The sequence below is a fragment of the Crocuta crocuta genome, unplaced genomic scaffold, assembly GCF_008692635.1.
Source record: "Crocuta crocuta isolate KB4526 unplaced genomic scaffold, BGI_CrCroc_1.0 scaffold143, whole genome shotgun sequence".
Classification (NCBI taxonomy): domain Eukaryota; kingdom Metazoa; phylum Chordata; class Mammalia; order Carnivora; family Hyaenidae; genus Crocuta; species Crocuta crocuta.
In genome coordinates this window covers 7,875,006-7,886,991 of record NW_027529175.1, presented here as the reverse complement: position 1 = coordinate 7,886,991, position 11,986 = coordinate 7,875,006, and positions in this window count along the sequence as shown.

Genomic DNA, 11,986 nt, shown 5'->3' with positions numbered 1-11,986 from the left:
CCCCACCTGCCCCTCCCTGTACTCCTTCCTCCCCCTCCCTCACTGCATTTACCCGGCAGTGAGCAGCCCCGGAACCAGCATGTGTCGCAGAATCGGGCTCATGTCCGGGACAGGGGCCCCCGGCCCCAGCAGGCGTGTCTCCAATGGCCCTGCGGGTGAGGGCCTGATTCTGCCTCAGTTTCCCCTCCCACCTGCGGCTCTGTGGCCCCTCCTCATTTGCATCAGGGAAGCACGCCCGGGGGCAGCCTTCCCTGCCCCCCGCAGCCCGTCCAGATCGGAGGCGCGGCGGCTGCAATCCATCATGTGCGGCGCGGCCGGTGACGGCTGTCCACTCCCGGGGACCCGCCGGCCACAGCCCCGGCGAGAGCAGTGATTGATTAACAGGCGCTCGCCAAATTACTCTCTGTAATGGTGATGAATACAGCTTGGACCTTTCTGGCAATACTGGTTGTTTATCCATTTTTAGACCCAGAAACAGCAATCAAGCTTCTGTAGCCGGCTATTAATTACTGCGCGGGCGTGCAGTGGGGGGACACGGGCTCCTGTCCAGGGGGTCCATCTGTCACGGGGAAGTGGTGCAGGGCGCGTCGGCTCTGGGTTTCTCCCTGAGAAAGGGATTCTTCCAGTGTCCACTTTCCTGGGCCACACGGCCCCCGTGTGGGCTCCGAGACGGTCCATGTATGCTGGACGTGGAGGATGCCAGCGGCAGTCGTGTGGGGCAGGGGTGGTGGGTGGCGGGGGTCGCGTGGGGCAGGGGTGATGTCTCTCCAGCTCAGCCTTTTGGGGCCTGCAGGTCTGCTTCTTTGGAGAGCTGTCCTCCGGGGCAGCACCTCCCCCTGCGGGCCTGGGCCCTCCTCCGGAAGCCCCTTCTCTGTGCCCCGACGGTTGTGGCAGCAGGAACCTCGGGCTTCACCGATGACAGAAAGGCCGGGAAAGGCGGGATGCAGGCCCCGGCCTCCTCGGTTCTTCCACGGAGCCTGCCGTGTCTCAGCCCCCAGAAGTGCTCCTCGCAGGGGGTCCACGCACGGTCCACTCACCGCAGGCCGCCACTTCCCGTCCCAGAGCGCCAGGGAGGCACCCCCGGCATGGCTCCGGGCGCCCCCGAAATTGCGAAGGTTACGAGTGCCACTGAGAGATTCTCATGAAAACCTTGTTTAACAGGGAGGGAAACTGAGTCCCAGACCGAGGAAGGCTCCCCACACCTGAGGTTTACCCTGGGGGTGGGCCCCCGGTCTTCTTACCGATGCCCTGACGGAAATCCGTGCGGCCCCGTAATCTCCCGCTGCCTCCCAGGCAGGTGGAGCCCACGGCCCAGGGCCACGTCCACACGTGGCGGACCTCTGCCCGTCCGTTTAATGACCTGACAGGCCTGCCTGGCACGACTCAAGGCAGCACAAACGAAACACTCCGGATCACGAGAGGCCCGGACTTGAAAAACAGAGTGACCAGCGCTAGTCGGTGTGCTCCGAGCCGAGCCCACGGCGCCGCGGTCCCCACGAAATCTTTGTTCCGAGCCCACGTCTAGCTCATAACGGGATGAGCCCCAGAAGTCCTTGTCTACGTTGTTACAAATCGTTCTTCTTCAAAAGATGTATTTCCACCTTAGAGCTTATCCTCAAGGAGGACTAGGGGCGTCTGCTTACCGTACGGCTCTGCTCCACGAAAACGTGATGTATGAAAATCTGGATTTACAAAGCAGATGCGTTTAGGGGATGTTATTTATCTTACACGGGAGCAAGAAAATCTATATTTGTAGGAGAACGCACGTAGGTTTCCTTCAAACGGCAGCTGTCCTGTGCATGCAAATATTTACTTAAAATTCATATATTCCTTGAAGCAGCAGCACGGGAAGGGCAGACAGGAAACCTGAAGTTCCGGAGATCAATCAGGAAGGAATCAATCAATGAAACAACAGAAATTGCCTGGCGGAATAAAAACTCCCAGCAAGCCGTGCGGAGCACGCGGAGGGCCCGCGCTGGCAGGAGGCAGGTGCGCACGGAGGAGGTGGTGGGCTAGGGGGGGCTCGGCGGCTGCGCGGGGGCCGGACGCCTGCTCATCAGGGAGAAGTCGAGGCCGAGACTGGACCCCGGGGTCACCCGGAGGCCCCGAGGGAGGGGCCAGGGCAGGCGTCCTGGCTCTGGACTTGTCACTGCCGCTGGCTGAGGCCAGTCCGCAGCGGGGAGAGCAGGGCATGTCTCCAGTGTCCCGGGGGCGTCCTGGGGGTCCTGGGGGCCGGGCACGGTGGGTGGGGGTGGGGGAATCGAGGGGCGGCTTGGGGATGGCCTGGGAGGTATCCTGCCTTCGCGGGGACCGGTCCGGGAGGATGGGCGTGCGGCCCCGAGGGAAGGTCCGGAGCCCCCTCCTCCGGACAGGTGGGTGCCAGCAGGTGAGGGGGAGGCGTCTGCCGACAGGGGGGCGCTGGAGTCCGGGCCTTGCAGGGAAAGGGGCTCAGCTGGGACGCAGGAGATTTATCAAAGCAGGAGCCACAAAAATAACTCAAACAGGGACCGAAGGGGGGAGGCGCTCGGCCCCACAGGCCCCCATCCTCGCTCTCAGGTCCCGCACAGGCTGGCCTCACCCCTTCAGGAGACGCCCCTGGAGACGCCGTCCCCCGGAGCCCGTGTGCGCCCGCGTTACCTGCGGAGACAGTGCGGTCGGGCCCTGCTTGCCCGGATGGGGACGTGCACACGTCACTCCCCTGGGATCACTGGCGCCGCGTTCATTTCTGTTTGTTACACGTTCTATTTTATCAAAGGAACGCACGGAACGATTTTAGAACCTCAGGGGGTCAGCTGGCTGGTCCTGACCTCGCTGTGAGCCCCCTGTCCCGCAGGGGTCATGGGCATCCACTGAAGTCACAGCCCCCCGCCGCCCCCCATTACCGGCTCCTGCCCCACAAACACAGCCCCCCCCTTCCCTGCGGCATCTTTCAGGCTGCAGTTCTCCGTCCCCAGACCCTTCGTGAGTCTGCGCCTTCCTCCCTGCTCCTCTCTCTCTCACGGACCCAGCTCCGCCCTGGGCGCTGGGCTGGGTGCTGGGACCCCTCGCTGTCCCTGCGTGTGTGGGGGTGACTCAAGTCTGCTCCCCTCCCGTTCGCTCAGCGCCCAGGGGTGCACACCACCCTGGCTCTGGCGGGGGTGCAGGCGGAGGCCCCCAGACGGGGCAGAAGAGGGAGTGCAGAGGCCGCCACTTTGAGCCGGGGGGTCCGAGAGCCTCCTGAGAAGGTGGCTTTGAGCATCCAGACCATCCCCGGGGCCCTGGCTAAGGGAGGAGAAGGCAAGCCTGGGGCTTGACCCCCTCTGGCTGCCTTGGATGTCCCCACGCGGCGTCCCCCTCGGAGCCCTGGCGCTGCCCGGGCACTCTCCCCACGCCCTCTTCCACGGGTCTGCCCGCCAGAGTGCCGCCTGCGGTGAAGACTGTCCCCAAACCGTCCTCACCCCCTGCAACGATTCGCCTCACTGTCTCCCCAGCTTGTCCGGCACCTGGTGGTTTAAACTTCTCCCAACGGTAAAGGTCACGTCGGGTCCTGGGCCACTTGTGCCCCGGACGGGCTTCCTTCTNGCTCCCCCCGCCCCGGCCCCGCCGCACTGCCCCACACGGGGCCCAGGCCTTGGGAGTCAGGAATTACCGGAGCCCTAGGGCTGAGGGTCCCGGCCGAGATCAGCCGTCGGCTGGGACACTTACTGGCCGCTGTTCTCAGCCCGGATCCCCCAGGAGAAGGCGGAAGCAGCCTGGGTCTGGGGGCTGCCCTGGGATCCCCTCTACACGGTGGGTGTTTCTGGAGTCAAGCCAGCAAAGGGGCTCCGATTCTACGTCTGGATCCGTTTGGCGCCCGGAAGCTTGCTGTGCTCAGGGCACTCGTGAGAGACCGAGGACGATGCTCACTGTCCCCCAGCGGCCGGCACCCGGGCTCACGGCGCCTGGGAGACCCCGGGCTGTAAACATGGACGGGTTCAGGCCGGGCTTCGTGGCTCTACGGCACACGCTGCCCGTGTGCGGACCCCCAGCTAACATTCAGGGGACGGCGGGGAGGAGGGCGGCTGACCAGGGCAGGGTCCAGCGCACAGTAGGGCTCGGTGTGTGCACGGGGACTCCGTAGGCACACAGACCCCGTCGGTCCAGCATCTGGCTCCCAGGCAGGTGGGGCCTCTGCCAGGCCTGCCTGTGCCCCACGGGCTCAGTGATCAGCAAGGGGATGGGGCCCAGGGCCACGCTGTGCCCACAACCCTTTGCTCCAGGAGAAAACAAGTCCCAGGGCTCTGTGACAAGGTCCCTCCTTGACTGGGTGTCCTGGAGCCTGACTTCCTGACGCTGTGAGCCGGGCTCCCAGCTGGTTCTGGACTTCTGTGTGGCCCGCGCTGGGGGGCCTCTGGGGGGGCAGCCCCTCCCAGCCTCCCTGACCGTCATCCCCCTCCCCTCTGCCATCCCCCCCCTTCACTCCACTCTGCACCTGCACCTGAGCCAGCGAGGCCGTGGGGAGCGGGGCCCAGGTGCACACGGGGCTGCTCAGCATGGAGAGAGGCTGGTGGCGGCCGTTCTGGGGACACGTGGGGGGACGGATCCATCTGTCTCCACATCTGGCAACGTCGGTCACGATGTATGAAGACCGCAGAGCAGGCCTGCCTTCTGGGGCCGCCCGGAGGAGGGGCCGATGGTGAAAGAGCTGGGCTGCAAGGGCCCCACCCCCACCTGGGGGCCACGCCCAGAATCCACCCCGCATCCCCGCATCCGGCCGCCTCGGTGGGAGGGGCCCCTGGACACACGCCATCGCAGAGGCCACACGAGCCAGCAGGGACGCTGTCTGCCGGCCTGGAGGGTCTGTCCCAGCCAGGGGCCCGGCCATGGCCGGAGGAACGAGTCGTCACACTTTTACAGAGACCACGTGGCATCACCCCACCCTACTGATGAGGACTTGGGGGCCTAAGTCTCTGTTTTTAATTTTTTTAATGTTTATTTTTGAGAGAGAGAGAAAGAGAGAGAGACGGGGTGTGAGTGGTGGGGGTGCAGAGAGAGACACACACAGAAATGAAGCAGCTCCAGGCCCTGAGCTATCAGCACAGAGCCCAACACGGGGCTCGAACTCACAAATCAAACTGATCATGACCTGAGCCGAAGTCGGGTGCTTAACCGACTGAGCCCCCAAGCACCCCAAGCCCCTGTTTAACTAAAGCCGGCAAACTGGAGCCCGGTCAGCACGGGGTCGAGGCGACAGCTCTGCTCTGTGTCCAGTGGATCCGTCCGATGGTGCCTGGAGCGCCCTGCCCCCACCTGCCCCCACCCTGGGGCTCCAGAGCCCACCCCCCTTACCCCGGCCCCTCACCTGTTGTCCCCACACAGAGGCCACTCTCCCTGGTGTCTGAGTCCCTAACATAAACCGGAAGAAGTTTTCCAGAGTCGGATCCGATGCCACTCCCACCCCGATGGTCCGGGGTCAGGGTAAACGGGTATTCCTTCCCACCGTCGCCCGGGGTCTCCTCGCCCACCCGAGGCCCCACCCAGGGCCGCTCGCCTTTTTCCTCACGCTTGGGCTATTATTGCTCAGGCCTGAAGGGCAGACGTGTGAGGATGTGGGGCCGTTGAGCACACAGTCTCTCATCACAGTCCCTGGGGCGGGTGCACGGGGAGCACAGGCCAGTCCCAGGCAGACAGCAAGGTGGGGTCCTGGGCGCGGAGGCAGGCGGTTGGGTGCGGGGCACGGGCTGCCCCTGCTTGTCTGACGCCTGCTTGGGGATCAGCACAGACGGGGGGCGTAGGAGCCTGGGGGTGAAGGAGGTGGTGAGGGGGTGGCTTTGTCGTGATTGCCTGCCCGCGGGAGGTGTGCTCACCGCAGACTCACCCGCTCATCCTCAGTCGGGGCTCCCTCCCGGGTCAGCAAGGCCCCGAGGCCACAGCACGAGAAGCAGAGGCAGGACCATGCGGTCTTTCCTCTGGGCTCCTGTGGGGCCACCCCTCCCCCCTGCCCAGGGTGTGGGCCGTCAGTGCCCAGGGTCCGGGCCCACCCTGCCCCTCGCTCAGGTGAGCACAGGTGCCGGGGATTATGAGGACTGGCAGCGGGGGCGCGGCCCGTAATCCCGGCCGGGTGGTCTGTCCGCACCTGCAGATGCCCGTGGGCTCCGAGGGCCCCCAGACCACAGACCGAAGCAGGAGCCTGAGGTGGGGGGGGGCAGGCCATGCAGGGGTGATGGCGGCCTGATGCCTGTTGATGGGTGAGCTCTGTTCTGGACAATTCCACAAGGAGCCACAGGTCGCAGTTAGGAAAACCCGGTTCAAATGCTGGCCCTGCTGTTGCCTCGCTGAGGCCCAGGGGCGGAGCGGGTGGCTCCCGAGGGCAGGGGACCCACAAAGCCTCCCCCGTCAGCACCGGCTGCGTTCTGCTCCCCTAGTCGGGGACCCAGGCGCCCGGGCAAGGGACCCTCCACGTCCTGCTGGGTCGCGCCTGAACTGCGCGTAAGCAGGGGGAGCTGCTCGGTAGTGATTCAGAACGTGAAGTCCGTTCAGACACCCCCGCGGCCTCCCTCTCATCCGGCCCTGGAGAGGCCCTCCGGCCTGTGGAAGAAACACCGCCATTCGGGCGGGCACCACTTCTCTGCCCTCGTTGTTTCTGGGCGAGGCGCTTACGCAGCGCCGCACGGAGGGCCCCTGACCACGTGCCCGCTGACGGGAGGGCACCGCCTCCTCCCCTCCACCGCGCACCTGCAGCCGTGGCACGAGAAATGCGTCCTCCCCGAAGGAAGGAGGGCAGCGAGGGACACGTGAGGGTCTGAGAGACCCTCCATCCGCTCCCGATCCCACCTGTAGACTCGGGCCGGGTCCGCAGCCGGGTCACCAAAGCCCCTTTGGGGACACAATGTTCTCCATGAGTGGGCGGGAGGCTTCCTGGAGCTCCCGGGCACAGAGGGTTGACAGCCTGTGATACCATCTAGTATTTTCTTTGTCAGACCCTGAGGTCTCCACGTGTCCCACCACTGCCTGCAGACTGGCCTGAGGTGCAGGAGGGCAACGGCCGGACGGGGCTCAGCGTCCTGCGGACAAGGCAGGCCCCCGCCCCCCGGCAGCTGGCCCAGCCTCTGCCGTGACCCCCGGCCGCCGGTGGAGAAGCCCCACTCCCCAAACGGCCGCGCAGACCCCAGGCGCGGCCCCCCCATCTTCCAGCCTCTGACAACCTCGCGAGGGGGCTGCTCATTTGTGGAGCCTTCTCCAGAGGGGTGTTGATTGAGTTAAAATTGGATTTCTGCTCAGATTGATTATCTAATGTGATAGAAAAATATACAGTCTGGGAGCAGATTTAGATTTCAGTGAAAAATTAAACTGTTACACCGAGCTGCCCATTGAAGCATTAAATGCATTCTATATATGATCATATCTGCAGACTGCTCGGCGACCCGGCTGTCACTCCCACTGCCTTGCCGGAGCCACTTAGCGCACGTGCCCACAGATGGCAGCTGCCGCCTCGGAAGCATCCGGAAGGGCCAGGGGCCTCATCGATTTCCATGGTGGCTTTCCTCTAACAGACGGCGGCTTTGCGGATCTGGGAGGAGATCCCCTGGCGCGCCCTCAGAGGCAGAGAGGAAGGTGGCGCAGGCGTCCGTGGGGGCGAACGGCAAAGGTTGGACAGCGCAACCCAGGCTCTCATGGGGTCGGGAGAGGCAGGCGCGTGCCCTCGAGGCCCTGAAAAGCTGGGACAGAAACCACCACCATGTGCCCCGTGTCCTCCCCACACGGAGCCTCTGAAATTAAGCTCTTCCCATCAGCAGCAGCGTGCCCGGATTTGTCATTTCAGTCATTAGCGGTACAATAATTAGGGGTTTTTCTTCCCCCAGGGCCCGGATTGTGGGATCAATAGTGGAGATAAGTTAACGTAATTAGATTTCTGGACGGGCTTTTCCTTCTCCTCTGTCATCCTAAGTGGCAGACGGCCCCGCGTGTCCGTCCCAGCCGATCTTGCTCTCCTGGCCCGGTGCCCTTCCCATCACACCTCACGAACATCACGCCCATTTCACACACTGGGTTGCGTCCAACAAAATAGATAGATAGGCAGAGAGAGGAGTACCAGTCATGATCCGGTGTGGGTGGTGACGGACAGAGCCCTGCGCAGAGCACACCGTGAGGAAAGGTGGCTGTCACAGCCGTCCTCAGGGACCAGGGTCTGTCCTGACGTGACGTGGACAGTGGTGCACATGGAAGTAGGCGCAATCAGTCACAATACAGTCTCGCGCCTGGACCACACACACACACACGCACGCACGCACGCACATCTTTCTCCAGAGCAGGGCTATTCATGCCAAGGGACAAGCCACCAACTTCAAAGGGTGGATGGAGACATCCTGGTGTTGCCAGAATCATCAGTTTGCAGCTCACGCCTCTGCCTCTGAGACACTTTCCTCGGGGGATACGATGGGGAATGTGCCCGATTGTTTTCTGATGGTTACAAGCAATTAACCACGGCCAGGACCCTTCCTTTAGATCTTCTAGTAACGTTCCCGTATTGCTCCCTAGGCACATCACTACCATTGGGGCCACAGGGAGTTCAGAACTGCCAAGCACTGCTTAAAATTTTGATGCCTCACTCTAACAGCTTTCCCCAGGAGAGCTCCTGGATTTGCAAGAATCCACGGCTCATGTGGAAGCTTGTCTTTGGAACGAAATGCTGGCGTGACTGAAGCCCACTGGAGTCTCCCGGTGCCGGAGCAGAACTGGAAGCCTGGAAGGAGAAACCACTGTGGTGCCAGGGCCCAGCCCCCACACTGGTCCACGGCAGGGCAGCAGCTGAAAACAGACTCTTGGCCCAGCCCACTGTCTTCCCCACGGCCCTCCTTCTGTTCAGCAGTTTCATCCAACATAAGCCTCAGAGACTGCATTAATGTGGTTCTCCAGAGGAACAGCACCAGTAGGAGACAGACATGGATGGATGGATGGATGGATGGATGGATGGATGGATGGATAGATAGGTAAATGGATGGATGGACGGATGGATAGATAGATGATAGATAAATGGATGGATGATGGATGGATGGATGGATAGATAGATGATAGATAGATAGATAGATAGATAGATAAATGGATGGATGATGGATGGATGGATGGATAGATAGAATGTAGATAGATAGATAAATGGATGGATAGATAGATAGGTAAATGGATGGATGGATGGATAGATAGATGATAGATAGATAGATAGATAGATAAATGGATGGATAGATAGATAGGTAAATGGATGGATGGATGGATGGATGGATGGATGGATGGATGGATGGATGGATGGATGGATGGATGGATGGATGGATGGATGGATGGATGGATGGATGGATGGATGGATGGATGGATGGATGGATGGATGGATGGATGGATGGATAGATAGATAAATGGATGGATGGATGGATAGATAGATAGACAGACAGATAGATAGATAAATGGATGGATGATGGATGGATGGATGGATAGATAGATGATAGATAGATAAATAGATGGATGGATAGATAGATAGGTAAATGGATGGATGGATAGATAGATAGATAGGTAAATGGATGGATGGATGGATGGATGGATGGATGGATGGATAGATAAATAGATAAATAGATAGATAGATAGATGGATGGATGGATAGATAGATAAATGGATGGATGGATGGATGGATGGATAGATAGATAGATAGATAGATAGATAGATAGATAGATAGATAGATGGATAGATGATAGAAAGATAGGTAGATAAATGATATAGATGGTTGATAGATATAAATATAGATGGACAGATATAGATATATAAAGAGATTTATTATGAGATATTAGCTCACACAATTACGGGGACTTAGGAGTCCCAGAATCTGCCCTCTGCAAGCCCGAGACCCAGGAGTGTCAATGGTGAGAGCCCCAGTCCAAGGGCGGAGGACTGATGTCACAGCTCAACAGTGAGGCAGAGCAGGGGTGAATTCTGCCTCCCTTCACATTTGTGCCCTGTTCAGGCCCTTGATGGATTGAAGGAGTGCCCCTTCCACACTGAGGAGGATGATTTACATTACTTGAATTCAAATACTCATCCCGAAATGACTCCCATAGACACACGCCAAAATAAGGTTTGACCAAATATCTAACACCCTCTGGTGCAGTCAAGTTGACACATAAAATTGACCATTATGGCCAGTCACCTAAAAACTATAATGATGGTGGTAGTCATGGTGATGATGGTGGTGATGACCACGAGGGTGATGGTGATGGTGGTGGTAGAGGTGGTGGTGGTCGTGGTGGTACAGCAGTAATAATACTGAGCCAGCCTATCATGTCCATGGAGAGTTGAACTCCAGCAAGCCCTTCTTACACCGTAATGAATCCATCCCCTGTAGCACACCCCAGGCGGCCACATTTCTCCCACTTACGATCATGGGGAGCAAATCGGGACCCTTCTGCCTAGTGGCTCCCCTGCTTTTCACAGCATGATGGCGCCCAACCTGATCTGCTTCTCTGGACCATACCCACCCCCATCTCTGCCTTGTCCCTGCCAATGCTGGGTGTCCTGTCTGGCCTCCTCAGAGCAAACTGTCATTCACTAACTATTCACTCATCCATTCGTTCATTCGTCCATTCAGTTAACACCAGGACAGAAGGGAGCCCCTGCTGTAGGTTGGCCACGCCAGGCAGGATCAGGGGTCCCTGCTCCAGGCCTGACGGTCCCGTCCACGGCCAGGTTGCTGTGCGGTGACCACATCACATGGGCGGTGCTGAGGCACTTGAGGCCAGCCCACCCTCAAGTCTCCCGTAAAGCCGGACAGCAGCAGAGCCTGGAAGCCCTCACATTGTGGCTGGGCAGTGGCATCGGTCCCCTGCGGACCCCAAACATGTGTCAGCTGGCAGAGTCTGAGGTCTTGACCAGAAGGGGACACAGAAGGGATGTGCCCACAAAGAAACACAAGCACAAATCCTTAGGGTCCCTCCCAAGAACATCTCCAAGGCCTGGGAGGCCGACCCGATGCTGCTCCAAGGCCAGGGCCTGCCTCTAGCGCTGGCACAAGTTACCGTGGCCTCCTCCGCCTCCAGGTAACAAGTCTTCCCTCCCGCACCCACCGCACCCACCGCCAGCCCCGCCAGGGACCCCATCTCAGGGGCCACAGCGGCCATCCAACTTGACAGAACTCTAATTCCGCTTCCTGGGAGGGGCTGCCTTATGGGAGACTGGTGGCATTGTTCTCCTGCTAAAACATCCCCAAGTGTCCCCAGTAAAACATGTTTACACCTATTCATTGGTAATAAAATAAAATGATCATAGTAACAACTGTTAGAGAGGATGGGAATTCCCAGCGTCCCTCGCTTTTTTGGTAGAAACATAAACTGGGCAAAACATTGGAAAAACTCTTAGATATCATTCCCCAAATTTGCACCGTGGCCACCAGATGACATAATACGATGCCAGTTGCATTTCTAGGTATTTATCCAAACAAGACCCTTGAACATGGGCCAGGAGACGTGTACAAGAACCTCTGCACATAATTCATAGCCCCCCAAAACTGAGAAACAACTCTGCAGGTGTCTCCAAACTCCTTCTGCCAAGGATCAGATGGGAAATATTTCAGAGTTTACTTATATCAGCAAGATGGAGGCAAAGCGACTCGACCCCTCAGGCCTCACAGAAACACTGATTTTTAACAGCCACCCACGGACAAGAAGGCCTTTATGGGAACCTGGGGTGGGGGTGGGGGAGAGGCTCAGCAACGCCAGGAGAGCAAAAACCATCCCCAAACAGATGCACGAAAGACAGGGAGAAGACCAGTTTCACTTTTCCCAGGGCCAAGAGGTCCCCTCTGCTTGAAATTTATCCCCCTGGGGAAGTGAGAGTCAAGTGAGCACTTAGCTGCCTGGGATCGGCACGGCTGACTCATCTGGGGACAGGCAGTCGCCGGGCACGGGGGCAGCCGCTCCCGGCGACAGTGCGTGGACCCCACCGGCCAGCTGCAGATCGGACTGAAGCTGTGCTCAGGGCCTGCCGCTGACCGTGC